The following is a 14,887-nucleotide window of genomic DNA, read 5'->3' on the forward strand; positions in this document are numbered from 1 at the left end:
AAATGTACGTTCTTCTCATAGTTTCAAATACTCCGTGTTAATCCCATGGCTAATCTTAGGGCCAAGTACAGAATGGAAACCTATTTGAAGTCTGGTTTGAAAGGAAGTAAACCTCTGGAATGTGTGCAAGGCGAAGGGAACTTCTTTTCCATGAAGGAGCAGCTTTCAGGCATAAAGTAACTGAAGTGTAGGGAGGTGACATGACCACATAGGCTTAATACACTTAAATATAATTCAGTAGAGAGACACCATTCAGACATCGCAAATCTGTCAGTATCTCCCTGGTTTGTCCATAAAAATTATTTATTGGCTAAAACTAGCAGAGAAAAATCTCAGACTGTTAGGTAGAAAATGTTTTTACAGGCAATCCTAATTATACGTGATGTTGGGGAATTTACAGAACAGAGTTTCATGAATCAGAGTTAGAAGAGTTTTTTCTAAATAAATGTTTATCACTTAAAGCTAGTCTCCATAGGGCACTTAATGTGTTTGAAATGCATATTTTAGTAGGCCATCACTACCCTTTGCTGGAATATTTTATTGGCATGTGCTTCAACTTCTTTAATGATTATTGCCAAAGAAGTTTATGCTTTTAATTCTTCTAAATAATTTACCTGTCTTTGTCAGTCTCTGTTTTAAATATGGTGAATTATTTTTGACATGCATAGGTTCATATTAAGAAAATTTTGAACTAGTGGCTATATCTTCTTTTTATACTCATTTATACAGCAACAAAGCAATTTCAAAAGGTAACTGCATGTACTTACAGACTTTAAAAGAAAAAAAACACTTCTACCTATAGTTCTTTCTCCCCAGTGAATAACATGAAATATACTATTTAGTTCTGGGATGGAGGAAAACTGGTGAAATTGAACACAATCTAGTTTAGTTAATAGTAGTGTCCTAATGTTAATTTCCTAGTTTTTGCAGATGATAATGTTAGAAGAACTCCCTTTACTGTCTTTGCAGCTTTTCTGTAAATGTAACATTATCTCGAAGTAGAAAGTGTATTTTAAAAATTGCTGAATGTCACCAATATTAAACCACATGAGTTTAACAATGCTGTTACTTGTGTGTGTGCAGACTAGGACTCAGATGACGTTGAGGCCTAATGGTCCATTCACCCCATCTCTGTTGCCTGTGTTTCCCTACCAAGACCTAGCAGGTGTCTAACCAGGAAAACAAAGCCAAGTATCAGAGCAGTAAATCACCCTGTGGTTGACACTCCTAAGACATGAAGGTTGGTTTGTTTAACCAAATTCTTTTGTCCTGATCAGCTTCATCAGTAGAGAGCTGGCTCCCTATGGATGCCACCTCCTTACACAAGGTACTCTTCAAAAGAAGCACACAAAGAAAATCAACCTCAAAATGTCACCTCCGAGTCTGTATATGGAAAACCACATGCTGTTTATTTGCTTGTTATCTGTCTCCCCATCTAGGTCATATGTCTTTCTGGAGCAGGAACTAATGAATCCCAGCACCTTGCCTGATGCAGAGGAGGCTCAGATGTTGCTTGATGATGGGTGAGTTCGCAAATTAATTAGCTGGCATGTAGTCGAGAGAAACCTTGGAGGATGTAAAGAAAAGATTGAATACCTATGTATACGCAGTGAGAACAGTGCTCTTGTGCCCACCTATATATATCCCATAAGAATTAGGGAACAGATTTCCCAGGGGCCTGAGTGGTAAATCTGAATTCAGATCTGAACGGGCCCACAAAGTACCATGAGTATGAGGAATAGTTCTTTGCTTAGGAAATCAAAACAGGTAAATAAAGTTCACATCAATCCCCAACGCAATGAGGGCAAGGAGCATGACTGACCCATTAAAACACGACCCCACTTTGTGGGAAGGCTCAAATTCATTCACTCATTCACGGAGCAAATATTTTTTGAGACCCAGAGATTCAGTAGTCAGTGAATAAGACAGCCAGGAGCCATGCCATCATACAGCGTAAACGAGGGAAAGAAGTAAACAAGATGTTTCCAGGTCAGACACCTTTCCAGGATGCTTAAAACTTCCTGGGCAGGCTTCATTAGCTAAAGAAACCTGGGCATCAGTCATCAGGGCTAACTGTGAAGATTAAGGGAAATTAAGTGGAAACTCTGTATTAACCTAAAACACTTGATAGAACACGGGTGCACAATTTATGTAGTCGTTCATGACATTCTTTCTACATCCATTTATTACACTTGCTCTGAGCACCTAGGATGTGCCAGACCCTGTCAGAGAGACCCAAAGACAAAGATAATGACAGCCTGAGTGGGCTGTCCACAGACCACAAAAGGTCAACAGAGGTTTTCCAGAAAGTAAATAGATTGAAGCTTCGTGGGCGATTTAGCATCTTTGTTGCAAACACATTGTCATTTGTTTGCTTGCTTGCTTGTTTTGCAACCCTTTAGAGATGTGAAATTTACCCTTCTTAAGATGGTGGCCTTAAAGAAACAGTCCATGGGTCAGATTTGTTTCATGTGACATAAACTGCCAACCCTGATCTAGAAGTCTGACCAACAACTACAGCATAATGGATGCTGAAATTGACGGCTGTACTGTTGCTGTTGTCTGCTTTCTGCTGTAATTCTCACAGAAAAAGCCTGTAAATTAGCATCCAGAATCTCATACCACTTTTAAAAGGAAAATATAAAGACAAGTGTAAGTGCGGTAGCTACGTCCGCTTCCTTCTTCTTCCTTGCTACGGTAACCCAGATTGTTCAAAACAGCAGTGTGCCCGGCTAAATACTTGTTTTCTAGGACAAAAACAAATACTTGTTTTCCTTACTTGTTGCAAGGAGTCGCCTTTGGCCCAGTTCTGTCCAATAGGCTGTCATCACGTTTCTGCTAGGGTTTCTGGGTAAATGTTTACTTTCCTGGTGAGAGAGGAGAAATATATCTGGTACTCTCCATCGCACATTTTTCTTGCTTGCATTCAGACTTGGTGTTTGGGGCTACAGCAACCATCTTGTGACTATGAGGCACCCAGAATTAAAAAGGGCCCAGGGACCCACTGGTAAGCTAGCTCTTAGATCACTGAGGCTCTGAGCCACTGCGGTAGTACTCTTCCTTCATAAACCTTGACTTATTTTATAGGCCACTTGAAGTTGGGTTTACTCTTACTAGTTGCTAAAATCATTTCTGATAAAATAAGGTTTAGTGATCTAAAATAGGGCTTCAGTTCAGTTGCTCAGTCGTGTCCAACTTTTTGCGACCCCATGAATCGCAGCATGCCAGGCCTCCCTGTCCATCATCAACTCCTGGAGTTCACTCAGACTCACGTCCATCGAGTCAGTGATGCCATCCAGCCATCTCATCCTCTGTCGTCCCCTTCTCCTCCTGCCCCCAATCCCTCCCAGCATCAGAGTCTTTTCCAATGAGTCAACTCTTCACATGAGGTGGCCAAAGTACTGGAGTTTCAGCTTTAGCATCATTCCCTCCAAAGAAATCCCAGGGCTGATCTCCTTCAGAATGGACTTCTCCTTGCAGTCCAAGGGACTCTCAAGAGTCTTCTCCAATGCCACAGTTCAAAAGCATCAATTCTTTGGCGCTCAGCTTTCTTCAGAGTCCAACTCTCACATCCACACATGACCACTGGAAAAACCATAGCCTTGACTAGACGGACCTTTGTTGGCAAAGTAATGTCTCTGCTTTTGAATATGCTATCTAGGTTGGTCATAACTTTCCTTCCAAGGAGTAAGCGTCTTTTAATTCCATGGCTGCAGTCACCATCTGCAGTGATTTTGGAGCCCAGAAAAATAAAGTCTGACACTGTTTCCACTGTTTCCCCATCTATTTCCCATGAAGTGATGGGACCAGATGCCATGATCTTCGTTTTCTGAATGTTGAGTTTTAAGCCAACTTTTTCACTCCTCTTTCACTTTCATCAAGAGGCTTTTTAGTTCTTCTTCACTTTCTGCCATAAGGGTGGTGTCATCTGCATATCTGAGGTTATTGCTATTTCTCCCGGCAATCTTGATTCCAGCTTGTGCTTCTTCCAGCCCAGCATATCTCATGATATTTATAAAATCACTATCTAACTTGTTGTCTAATAATTATTTAGCATTCAATGCTATTGTCTAAAAATCTATTTATCCATTATTTAATATCACAACTGAGGCTGGAGCCATTAGTATCATCACTTTCGGTTGAGGAACTGAGTCTTACAGATTAATTTGTCTAAGATCTCATGGCTAATCAGTGGCAAGCCAAGATTTGGACCGGACAGTGTGATGCCTCAAGCCTTGCCCTTTACGCCTGCCCCCCACTTCCTCACCTCCATCGCAGGTCAGTCCACACACATAACCTGTGTTCAGGCCCGGTGCCAGAGTCTGCGGGCTCAATCGGTAGCTCGGGTCATAGTGTCCCAGGCTCTCATATACACCCCAGGAACAAACCTCAGTCTTTGCTGTTGGCAAAGTTGAACAAGCCTGTCACATAATTTCCTTTTTCTCCCCAACATTAGGAATTATTCTCACTGGAAACACACAATTTCCCAGAATTTGACAGTTGAACTAGTTTGGCATTTGAAAATTACCATTATTAGTTTTAGCATGTGAGCAATTTCTCTTCCAGTCTCATGGTTTGCAGAGTTTGTTCTTAATCTTTTAACTAATGATGGGATGACATATTTCATTTGTTTTCACATTTCCTCCTAGACTCTCTGAATAGTCAGACACCTGAATTGTTTTTTAATTGTTACTGAAAAAAAGAGCCATCAGTTTAATCTTCCTGCATCCCTATCCTCTTTATGTTGGTGCTATATGGTTGGTTGTGAAGACAAAAGAGAAAAAAATGAAAGTTATTAATATTCATTTTTTTCTCATATGTTAAAAAATCAGTATTCTAAAGAATCTGGCAGGTAGGTTAGGCTGAGTGCGAATCTTCTGTTTAACTCTTAGCTGATTATTATCCTTGTCATATGGAGACAGAAAGGGAATATTAATTAATGCAACATTGCACAAGGCTAGCGCACAAAGAAAGATGTAATATAAATGATGCTGATAACCATCATCATAGCAAAGCTCTATATTAAGTGGCAGCTAGTACTCTAAACACTTGACACACACTAACTCTTCTTTATTGGATACACATGCACATAATATGAAATTCATCATCTTAACCACTTTTAAGTGTACAGTCCCCTAGCACTGAGTATATTCACATTGCTGTGCAATCATCACCATCATCCATCTTCAGAACCTTTTCATCTTCCCAAACTGAAGCCCTGTACCCATTAAATAGACTTCCCTGGTAGCTCAGATGGTAAAGAATCCACCTGCAATGCAGGAGACCCCGATTCGATTCCTGGGAAAGGAAGATCCCCTAGAGAAGGGATAGGTTACCCACTCAGTATTCTTGGGCTTCCCTGGTGGCTCAGCTGGTAAAGAATCTGCCTGCCATGCGGGAGACCTGGGTTCGATCCCTGGGTTGGGAAGATCCTCTGGAGAAGGGAAGGGCTGTCCACTCCAGTATTCTGGCCTGGAGAATTCCATGGACTGTATAGTCCATGGGGTCACAAAGAGTTGGACACGACTAAGCGACTTTCACTTTCATCCATTAAAGACTAACTCCCCATCCTCGCTCCCCCTCACCCCTTGGCTACTACCATTCTACTTTCTCTCTCCACAAATCTGGCTACTCTGGGAACCTCGTATAAGAGAAACCATACCATATTTGTCCTTTGTGACTGGCTTGTTTCACATAGCATAATTTCCTCAAGGTTCATCCGTGTTGTACCATTTGCAAAAATTCACTCAATTTTAAGGCCGAGTAACATTACTCTGTATATATACATATACACACATACATTTTGTTTATCCATTCATCTATCAATGGACACTTGGGTTGCGCTCACTTTTTGGCTCTTGTGCATAGTGCTGCTAATGAACATGGGTGTACAGAGATCTTGTAAGGCCAGGATTTCAATTCCTTTGAGTATATACTGAGGAGGACTGCTGAACCCTGCAGTAATTGTCTATGTAGTAGTGTGAAGAACTACGCTCCTGTTTTCCATGGAGGCTGCAAGGAACCATTTTGCATTCCCACCATCAGAGCCCAAGAGTTCCAGTTTTTCCACATCCTCACCAGTACTTATTTTCTGTTTGTTTGTTTGTTTGTTTGTTCAGTTCAGTCACTCAGTCGTGTCCAACTCTTTGCGACCCCATGGACTGCAGCACACCAGGCTTCCCCGTCCATCACCAACTCCTGGAACTTGCTCAAACTCATGTGCATCAAGTCAGTGATGCCATCCAACCCTCTCATCCTCTGTCGTCCGCTTCTCCTCCCCCGTTCAATATTTCCCAGCATCAGGGTCTTTTCCAATGAATCAGTTCTCTGCATCTGGTGGCCCAAGTATTGGAGTGTCAGCTTCAGCATCAGACCTTCCAATGTGTATTCAGGACTGATTTCTTTTAGAATTGACTAAAGTTTTTTGTTTTTGTTTTTTAAATAAAAGTAGCCATCTAAATCGGAGAAGGCGATGGCACCCCACTCCAGTACTCTTGCTTGGAAAATCCCATGGATGGAGGAGGCTGGTAGGCTGCAGTCCATGGGGTCTCAAAGAGTCGGGCATGACTGAGCAACTTCACTTTCACTTTTCACTTTCATGCATTGGAGAAGGAAATGGCAACCCACTCCAATGTTTTTGCCTGGAGACTCCCAGGGAAGAGGGAGCCTGGTGGGCTGCCGTCTATGGGGTCGCACAGAGTTGAACATGACTGAAGTGACTTAGCAGCAGCAGCAGCAGCAGCCGCCATCTAAATGGGTGTGTGGTATGTGCAGAGCTGTATTTGTCTCCATTTTGTAAATGAAGGAAACTGAGGCAGAGAGAGACAAAATAACCTGCCCAAGGTTACATACTTATTATGAAACAGTAGAATTGGAATTCACACCCAAATGGTGCAATTCCAGAATCCACACTGCTTTCCAGACCTTTTAAAGCTGAGAGCAACCACCCTTTAATAAACATCTATTATGTGTCAGGCACTGCAGTAAGCAGTTTACATGAATTGTTTCATCTAATAAGGATGAAACTGGTTTGTTTTTTTTTTTTTTTTTTTGCTTTTCTAACAAGGAATACAGAAAGATGAGTACATTATCCAGAGTTACTTAGCTAGTAAATAACAGAGCTGGGATTTGAATCAAAGTCCCTGAACCCAGGTCATGAGTAGTTAATCTCTCTCCCATATTTGGTTTTAGACAAATGATCATTCCTTTAGGTTCTTTCTCTTTCTTTGTGCCCTCAGCAGAGATACTCCCCCCTCCCTATAGGTAATCAAAGTCCTTCAAATTGGATTTCATAGTGATAGGGATCTTTCCCCTGTCTCAGGGAGGCTTATGCTGGCATTTGAGTGCAATTCCTCAAGGCTTTCCGATGAGCTAAGTGCGTTGAAACATGCACATCTAATGTAACATTCCTTCCCAGGTACAGTAAGTTGGCAGGATTCAACCTTTCATAGAAGGGCTGTGACTCTCAAAAAAGCCTCTCATTTACCACATATCCCTTCCCAGTTACCTTGTTGTTGATTAAAAATGTTTTCTTCCACTGGGCAATGCTAAAAACAGTTTCTCTTGCTGACCCTTTCCTCACCCTCTTATCATGTCTTCAAAATAGGTGAGCCAGTTTTATTTCCTTCACTCTTTGGTGTGCACCAAAGACTAATATCTTGCTGTCCTTCAGGAATTCGGCTAAATCTCGCTAAGTGTCAGTGACTTACATATGCCAAACATCAGCCCCAAAGAAATAGGAAATGCCATTCAGAATAATGGGCTGTATGCATGGTTGAGTGGTTATGAGCACAGGCTTTGACATTTACTCAGCCTAAGTTCGAATCTACTCAACCACTTAAACAGATGTTTTACTTTGGATGAGCTGTTTTAAACTCACCAGGCAACAGTTTCTTCATCTGGAAAGCATGGGTTAAGAAGCTTCGGTGTCATAGGGTTTTAAAAGGATACAAGAAATCATATTCATGTGAACAATAGTGTAGTATTTGGCCCGCTGTGAGCTCGCTATAAATACTAGTTGTTTTATTAAATCTCACCAATGAAAGAATAGCACTCCAAGGGTGGAGCTTAATGCTGCTTGCCATTCCCAGCATAGAAGTTTACACATAGGAGATGATCGAGAAATCTTTTTGGATAATCATTGCTCTTTCTTTGGATGGGATAGCCATGATCTTTTCAACACGTTATCTTCAAAATCACAAGTTTCAAGATGAAGGATCAGGAAGGAGGAGGGGAAGGAGGGCAGAAAGGGTAAAGGAAGCAGGCATGGGAGACAGACACACAGAGGAATTTCAGAAGTCATCCTCCTGTGAGATCCAATCTTGAACAGTGCCCACACTTCACGCCAAAATAAGTTGGCTAGCATCTCTGTGTGAAGAGATGGATTGTTGAGCAAGGCTCTGCATGTCTAAATGGTTTCAGCATCTTGCCCACCTGAGACGTTGTCCTGACTCTTCTCACCAGTGATTATTCTGCTTTTCCACACCCACACTTGAGGAAATTTCTCCTCTCTAGCACATCCTAGGCCAAATCATCTCCATTTCTATCTCTGAATGCAGTCAGACCTGGAAACATGTTGCTTATAATTGGAATGTTGTAGGATTGTACTAGAAAGCCTGCCCAAAACTTACATCACAGCTGGAATTTGAACTCTTATTTCTTTGTTTATCTAGAACTGAGCTGCCCAGGGTAGTAGCTATGATACACAGGAAACTATTTAACTTTTAAATTAATTAGAATTAAATGAAATTTAAAATTCACTCTCATTAGCCCTATTGTCAGTGCTCAACAACCTTATGTGACCAGTGACTGTTTTATTAAAGTGAAAGTGTTAGTCATGCCTGACTCTTTGCGACCCCATGGACTGTAACCTGTCAGGCTTCTTAGTCCATTGGATTCTCTGGGCAAGAATACTGGAATGCATTGCCTTGCCCTCCTCCAGGGGATCTTCCCGACCCAGGGATCAAACCTGGGTGTCCTGCATTGCAGGCAGAGTCTTAACCACTGAGCCACCAGGGACAATATCACAGAAAGTTCTATTGGACAGTATTGCTCTACAGCACAACCTCAGGCATCACGGAGTGAACGATTCCCATGAAAAACAGTTTTCATAGTTAGATGACGCGTAGGAGAGCTGCTATTCTCAGGCATACTCCGGTGATTTTAAAACATGTCATAGCCCTTTCGACCACCAAAATGTGGAATCTCATTCTCCTTGTCTTGGGTATGAGCTCTTAGTGACTTGCTTCTATTGAACAGAATGAGATGGAAGTGAAACTAGGACTTCTGAGGTTGTGTTAGAAAAGATGATAGACCTTCTTCTTGGTTTTTTTCTCTCTTGAAACGATCAGCTCTGGAATCCAAGCTGTGAGGAAGCCCAGGCCTCATGAAAAGACCACATGAAGATGTTCTGACTGACAGCTCTCACCACAGCCAGCTGACCATTAAACTCAAGTCGGGAGTTTTCTGAAGACTCCAGGCTTTGAGTCACCCCGATCACTAGGTGGAGCAGAGAAAAGATGTTCCTGTTATACCCTGCCTACATTGCGGATTTGGGAGCCAAATGGATTTGCTGTTTTAAGCCACTTTATTTGGGGTGGTTCCTTGTAGATAAACAGATCATTGGAACATACACATTCTCAGAAAACGACAGGTTTTTAATGAAGTGTCTTTAGTGAATTATCTTCAGTGAAGTTCAGGCCATGATGAAAAACTGTCAGAGAAAGAACAAAGATCTTTCTCCTCAGTACCTAATTGAAACATTGGTGGTGAGAACTTGAGACAAATAGAGAAGGGAGATTATAATGCGCTTTTAGAAATGGCAACATCCCCACCATCCAGTTGCACAAATACCACCTTCCTCCAGCCCCGCTCTCAATGGTTAAATAATGAGAGAGCTTTTTTTGTGCTGACTTCTCTCCATGTCAGAAGTTCTGATTCACTGGCAGCTCAACACTTTTATATGGGGGTTATAGTCTGGTGGGGAGAGGATGTGTCTGGATACTGTATCTGCCTAGAGCCCTTGATGCTTTTAATAATGTAGTTGTTTAATCACTAGTCATGTCGAACACTTTGCAACGCCATGGACTGCAGCATGCCAGGCTTTCCTGTAATAATTAATAGTTAAAATGGCAAAGATTGATAAAATTCTTTTATTCTTAATTCACATCAAATTAGAAAGTGGTCATTGTCCATACAAAATTATTTTTCCTTATCTGCTTTAGTTTCGGTGAGAGTTAGATTTCCCCAAAGGCAGCCCCTAAGAGAAAGACTTCTGTGCAGGCAGCTTATTTGGGAGTGTCAGATGGACAGACAAATAAAAGGAATGATTGAGACCCGATACACAGATGCGATTTTAAGTTGACAAGTGCTTGGGGAGACTGAAGGCTTAATGCCATGGGATTTTCAGAGGAGTTAGATGAAATGCTTCTCAGGTCCATCTACCCCAGAGAAGTGAAGGAGGAATGTTTACCGCTGGCTCCTATTTTCTGTGGATCAGTCGTTGTTCCACAGACTGTGTCTGAACGAGTGCCAAGTGGATTCCTAGGGGCATCCCGCACTGTATACCATCAGAGGAACCCCAGAGCAGGAAGCAGGAGACATGCAGGGCAGTGGAATCTTGCAGTAAAGCACCATCAGTTTCACCTGCACGAAGCTGGCTGAAGGATGAGTGGAACCAGTTATCTCAGATCGGCTAGAATAAGAGGTGACGATAAGAACAGATAAGAGGTGCTGAGGTGGTACCCAAGGTGTGTCTGATACGGTGTCCCCTTTGATCCACTCGGCTGTGCTTTTGCTCTCTTCATCCAAACAGTTACATAGTGTGTTTCATGTGGCAGCCACCACAACCTGTGCAAAGACTTAATGCAAGGGCATTCGTGAACCAGGCCATGTGACTGCAGCCAGCCCTGAGACTCTTACTGATACTCAGCAGATCTCTCTAGCACCTCTGTGGTCTTCCTCTCAAAAACCTAAAACTCCAATAATCACAAAAAAGTACCAAGCAAATCCCAACTGAGGGACATTGTACCAAATACCTAACCAGTTCAGTTCAGTTCAGTTGCTCAGTAGTGTCTGACTCTTTGTGACCCCATGAATCGCAGCACGCCAGGCCTCCCTGTCCATCACCAACTCCAGGAGTTCACTGAGACTCACGTCCATCAAGTCAGTGATGCCATCCAGCCATCTCATCCTCTGTCGTCCCCTTCTCCTCCTGCCCCCAATCCCTCCCAGCATCAGAGTCTTTTCCAATGAGTCAACTCTTCACATGAGGTGGCCAAAGTACTGGAGTTTCAGCTTTAGCATCATTCCTTCCAAAGAAATCCCAGGGCTGATCTCCTTCAGAATGGACTTCTCCTTGCAGTCCAAGGGACTCTCAAGAGTCTTCTCCAACACCACAGTTCAAAAGCATCAATTCTTCAGCGCTCAGCCTTCTTCACAGTCCAACTCTCACATCCATACATGACCACAGGAAAAACCATAGCCTTGACTAGACGGACCTTTGTTGGCAAAGTAATGTCTCTGCTTTTGAATATGCTATCTAGGTTGGTCATAACTTTCCTTCCAAGGAGAAGCATCTTTTAATTTCATGGCTGCAGTCATCATCTGCAGTGATTTTGGAGCCCAGAAAAATAAAGTCTGCCACTGTTTCCACTGTTTCCCCATCTATTTCCCATGAAGTGGTGGGACTGGATGCCATGATCTTCGTTTTCTGAATGTTGAGCTTTAAGCCAACTTTTTCACTCTCCACTTTCACCTTCATCAAGAGGCTTTTGAGTTCCTCTTCACTTTCTGCCATAAGGGTGGTGTCATGTGCATATCTGAGGTTATTGATATTTCTCCTGGCAATCTTGATTCCAGCTTGTGTTTCTTCCAGCCCAGCATTTCTCATGATGTACTCTGCATAGAAGTTAAATAAGCACATGTATACCTGTGGCAGATTCATTTTGATATACGGCAAAACCAGTACAATATTGTAAAGTTAAAAATAAAATAAATAAAAATGAAAAAAGATGTAACTGGCAATAGATAAATCATTATATTCATGTTATGCTATCTAAATATTAAGCATTGACACTAATAAATACAAATAGTATGTTTCAAAAAAAAAAGTTAAATAAGCAGGGTGACAATATACAGCCTTGACACACTCCTTTTCCTATTTGGAACCAGTCTGTTGTTCCATGTCCAGTTCTAACTGTTGCTTCCTGACCTGCATACAAGTTTTTCAAGAGGCAGGTCAGGTGGTCTGGTATTCCCATCTCTTTCAGAATTTTCCACAGTTTATTGTGATCCACACAGTCAAAGGCTTTGGCATAGTCAATAAAGCAGAAATAGATGTTTTTCTGGAACTCTCTTGCTTTGTCCATGATCCAGCGGATGTTGGCAATTTAATCTCTGGTTCCTATGCCTTTTCTAAAACCAGCTTGAACATCAGGAAGTTCACGGTTCACATATTGCTGAAGCCTGGCTTGGAGAATTGTGAGCATTACTTTTCTAGCGTGTGAGATGAGTGCAGTTGTGCGGTAGTTTGAGCATTCTTTGGCATTGCCTTTCTTTGGGATTGGAATGAAAACGGACTTTTTCCAGTCCTGTGGCCACTGCTGAGTTTTCCAAATTTGCTGGCATATTGAGTGCAGCACTTTCACAGCATCATCTTTCAGGATTTGGAGTAGCTCAACTGGAATTCCATCACCTCCACTAGCTTTGTTTGTAGTGATGCTTTCTCAGGCCCACTTGACTTGGTCCTCAAAACTAGGGCTTCCCAGGTGGCTCAGTGGTAGAGAATCCTCCTGCCAATGCAGGAGACACAGGAGAGGTGGGTTCCACCCCTGGGTCAGAAAGATCCCCTGGAGAAGAAAATGGCAGCCTCCTCTAGTGTTCTTGCCTGGGAAATCCCATGGACAGAGGAGCCGGGCTCCAGTCCATGGGGAGAGGAGTGGGCTGCAGTCCATGGGGTCACTAAGAGTTGGACACGACTGAGCGAGTGAGCACACACTCAGTCCTCAAAACTGTCAAGCTCATGAAAAACAAGGAAAGGCAGAAACACTGACACAATGCGGAGGAGGCTAAGGAGACAGAATGATTGAACGTAATCTGTTATCCTGAAATGGAAAAAAGAACATTAGGGTTAAAAAAAAAAAAAAGCAAGCTAAGGAAATTTGAATAAAGTATGGAGTTCATAATGTATCAGTATCAGTTCATTAAATGTGTCAAATATACCATATTTATGTGAGAGGTAATAGAAACTGAGTGGGAGGTATATACGAATTCTCTGTTCTGTGTTCATGGTTTTTTTTTTGTTTTTATAAATCTAATAGCTGTGCTTAAATAACTAATCTTGTTCAAAAAAGTCCATTTGGTAACAAAGAACATCACAGGTGACCCATTGAGTAGAAGCAGCACAGAATGGGGTAAGGTGAGGGGGAAGCATGGGACTCTGAAGACCCTGCGCGGCTGTGACTTCTTTTACTTCCTTGGCTGTAGGACTCAACTTCTTAGCATCTCAATTTTCCTCATTTCTTATAATAATTGTGATTATCATTTTAATAAAATGTATATGATTGGGAGCCCCATCGTGCATATCATCGTATCCCTAGTGCCAATAACAATAGAAGCACTTTATGTATACGCAATAATTGTTTGTGGAGTTGAAATGATGGAAGGAAGGAAGGGAGAAAGGCAGGGAAGGAGGGAGCACAAAAGAAAGGTAGAGAGGGAGGGAGGAAGAAAGGGTACCGACTCCGTCAGGCTCAGCATTCCGCGCTTTCCATCTTTGACTTTCAATAACACACTCAGTAATGCATGATGTGTGTTCTTTCGTATGTGACAGCTGGGACCCTATGCTTTGGAGAAGCTCTATTTCTTGCCCATACGCAACCAAAAAATGACCCAGGCAAGATTTAAACCAAGCTGTCTGACCCTAGACCACATACACTGACCCCGGACTCTCCTGGGTGCTTAAATTCCTAAAGGAACAAGGGTTTGGAAGGAATTTGCTCTTTCCCACACCTCCCGTGTTGCATCGCCTCTGTGCCCTAATGGAGTCACACTGGATTATTTCTAAAGTCCCTTGTGTGATGCCAATTACAGGACTCAATAGAAGGGACTCTGGTCCTCCAAGACTCTCCCTGGCCCAGTTCTGTTTCTTTTTGCTCGCCACCCCAACTATTTATCTCCATTTGAACTTCGCTTGGATAAAAGCACCCCATCCATAATTTTTCCTTTCTCTGGATCCTGCACAGAAGACAGAGACAGAGATAAACGCGTGACCTCCACATCCATTTTTATGACAACAATATCTTGTCCTGACACACACAGGCCTGGGACTACTCAGCAGGTTCCTCTGAAAAGAATAATAGGGTGGGGGGCAGGGGTGGAAGGCAACAGAAGAGACCTTTCCCTTTAAACACCAGGAGGATAAAAGGCAGCTCAACCCAGATAGCATCAGACACCACAGGACAGCCCAAGTAAGGTCTCTGCATGGAAGTTCCCGGTCTGTGTTGTTGTTTTACCCCTAAGTTCAGACCTAATTGTAAGATAATGATTTAGAGTCAGATAAAACTCAGGGAGAATGTCAGATTGTGGAGGAGAAAGCTTTTATTCAAATGAAACTTCTTTGATGGTAGAAAAAATAGGGCAGATGTCAATGGCTGTTTTACAGCAATCATCTAATTGCTAAATTCCTCCTTAGGCACAGCACAGTTTTTCTTTTTTGAAAGAGAAAAGAGCAAAGACGACTTCTTTTCAGTAAAGATTCCAAACCAGTCATTGCTTGTGTTTTGAAACCAGCTGACGTTTTAGTTAAAAAAAAAAAAAAAAATTAGGCTTCCCATATATGACTCAAGATAAAAGCTTGCATCTTGCCCTGTGTTGTCTGTGAAACAAC

The 14,887-nt window shown here is 42.2% G+C and overlaps 1 protein-coding gene across 2 annotated transcripts in view; it reads left to right on the forward strand.

Moving 5' to 3' along the window:
* Positions 1 to 14,887, forward strand: part of PDZRN3 (PDZ domain containing ring finger 3) — a 494,666-nt gene that overhangs the window by 148,519 nt on the left and 331,260 nt on the right. For both annotated transcript variants that reach the window (XM_086366714.1, XM_086366712.1), the window contains one exon: positions 1,440 to 1,523. The gene's annotated coding sequence lies outside the window, so the exon portion shown is untranslated. The remainder of the gene's footprint in view (positions 1 to 1,439; positions 1,524 to 14,887) is intronic.

The sequence above is a fragment of the Bos grunniens genome, chromosome 22 (assembly GCF_055505025.1).
Source record: "Bos grunniens cultivar Pamir isolate PY7600 chromosome 22, Bosgru_T2T1.0, whole genome shotgun sequence".
NCBI lineage: Eukaryota > Metazoa > Chordata > Mammalia > Artiodactyla > Bovidae > Bos > Bos grunniens.